General features: G+C 41.0%; 1 pseudogene; it reads left to right on the forward strand.

The window, feature by feature from the left end:
* The first annotated feature begins 490 nt into the window (after positions 1–490).
* Positions 491–2,035, forward strand: LOC116531533 (annotated as a pseudogene).
* The last annotated feature ends 249 nt before the right edge of the window (positions 2,036–2,284 follow it).

A 2,284-nucleotide genomic window follows, 5' to 3' on the forward strand; every position in this document is an offset into this window, starting at 1 on the left:
AAAATATTGCCCAGGTGTGGTGGTGGGTGCCTGTAACCCCAGTTACTGGGGAAGCTGAGGCAGGAGAATAGCTTGAACCAAGGAGGAGGAGGTTGCAGTGTGCCAAGATTGCACCTCTGCACTCCAGCCTGGGCAACAGAGTGAGACTCCATCGTAAAAAAATAAAATAAAATAAATAAATAAAAGGCCAGGCACGGTGGCTCATGCCTGTAATCTCAGCACATTGGGAGGCCTAGGCAGGCAGATCATGAGGTCAAAAAATCAAGACCATCCTGGCCAACATACTAAAAAAAATACGAAAATTAGGTGGGCATGGTGGTGCATGCCTGTGGTTCCAGCTACTCAGGAAGCTGAGGCAAGAGAATCACTTGAACCCAGGAGGCAGAGGTTGCAGTGAACAGAGGTCGCGCCATTGCACTCCAGCCTAGGCTACAGAGTGAAACTCTGTCTCAAAAAGAAAGAGAGAAAGAGAGAGAGAGAAAAAAAAAGAAAAGAAGAAAATGAAAAAACTAACTAACTCTTACAAAAACCAAAGGCAGGCTGCTGCTGCCACTGCCCAGAGACTGCTAAAGCCCTGTCCATCCACTGCCACCACCCACTCTGGACACAGAACATCCAGTCATGGATAAAAATGAGCTGGTTCAGAGGGTCAAACTGACCAAGCAGGCTGAGAGAGATGACATGGCAGCCTACACGTAGTCTGTAACTAAGCACGTAGCTGCATTATCCAATGAGGAGAGGAATCTTTTCCCAGTTGCTTATAGAAATGTTGTAGGAGCCCATAGGTCATCTTGGATGGTCATCTCAAGTATTGAACAAAAGGCAGAAGGTTCTGAGAAAAAAAACAGCAGATGGCTTGAGAATACAGAGAGAAAATTGGGAAGGAGCTAAGAGATATCTGCAATGATGTACTGTCTCTTTTGGAAAAGTTCTCGATGCCCAATGCTTCACAAGCAGAGAGCAAAGTCTTCTATTTGAAAATGGAAGGAGAATACCACCATTACTTGGCTGAGGTTGCTGCTGGTGATGACAAGAAAGGGATTGTGGATGAGTGACAATAAGCATACCAAGAAGCTTTTAAAATCAGCAAAAAGCAAATGCAATCAACAAATACTATCAGACTGGGTCCAGCCCTTAACTTCTCTGGTTCTATTATCAGATTCTGAAGTCCCTAGAGAAAGCCTACTCTCTTGCAGAGACAGCTTTTGATGAAGCTATTGCTGAACTTGATACATTAAGTGAGGAGTCATAGAAAGACAGCATGCTAATAATGCAATTACTGAGAGACAACTTGACATTGTGGATATCGGATGCCCAAGGAGAGGAAGCTGAAGCAGGAGAAGGAGGGAAAATTAACCGGTCTTCCAACTTTTGTCTGCCTCATTCTAAAATTTACACAGACCATTTGTCATCCATGCTGTCCCACAAATAGTATTTTGTTTACAATTTTTGACAGGTTTATGTTACTTCTATTTAAATTTCTGTATTTCCCATGTTGTTATTATGTTTAATATTAGGGGAGTAGAGCCAGTTAACATTTAGGGATTTGCCTGTTTTCATCTTGAGGTGGCCAATATGGAATTTTTATATAAGCTATAAATGTTTGGCATAGCACTTTTGGCACACTGTGGCTTCACAAGGGCCAGTGTTAAAACTGCTTCCATGTCTAAGCAAAGAAAACTGCCTACATATTGTTTTGTCCTGGTGGGGAATAAAAGGGATCATCGGTTCCAGTCACAGGTGTAGTAATTGCGAGTACTTTAAAGTTTGGAGCGCTTACAAGGCTGTGGTAGAAACAGATATCCCATGGATACCACATGTTAAACCATGTATGTCTGTGGAATACTCAATGTCAATGTGCACACACTTGACTACAGCTGCAGAAGTGTTCCTTTAGACAAAGTTGTGACCCATTTTACTCTGGATAAGGGCAGAAATAGTTCACATTCCATTATTTGTAAAGTTACCTGCTGTTAGTTTTCATTATTTTTGCTACACTCATTTTATTTGTATTTAGATGTTTTAGGCAACCTAAGAACAAATTTTGGTACATTATGGCTTCACAAGGGCCAGTGTTAAAACTGACCGTTAGAGTTAAAAAGTCCTAACTTTAATCTCTATTGAATTATTGGCTCTGTGAGAGCCAAATCGTGTATATCAAGCACCGCAGTAAAACAAAAACCCACGTAACTTAACTTTTTTTATGTTTTTTGCTTTTGTGATTTTTTTTATACTGGCCTAACATGCATGTCCTGTAAAAATAGTTAATAGAGAAATAACTTGA

Source organism: Sapajus apella, unplaced genomic scaffold, assembly GCF_009761245.1.
Source record: "Sapajus apella isolate SASKATOON/1434 unplaced genomic scaffold, GSC_monkey_1.0 scaffold71, whole genome shotgun sequence".
In the NCBI taxonomy this organism is placed as follows: domain Eukaryota; kingdom Metazoa; phylum Chordata; class Mammalia; order Primates; family Cebidae; genus Sapajus; species Sapajus apella.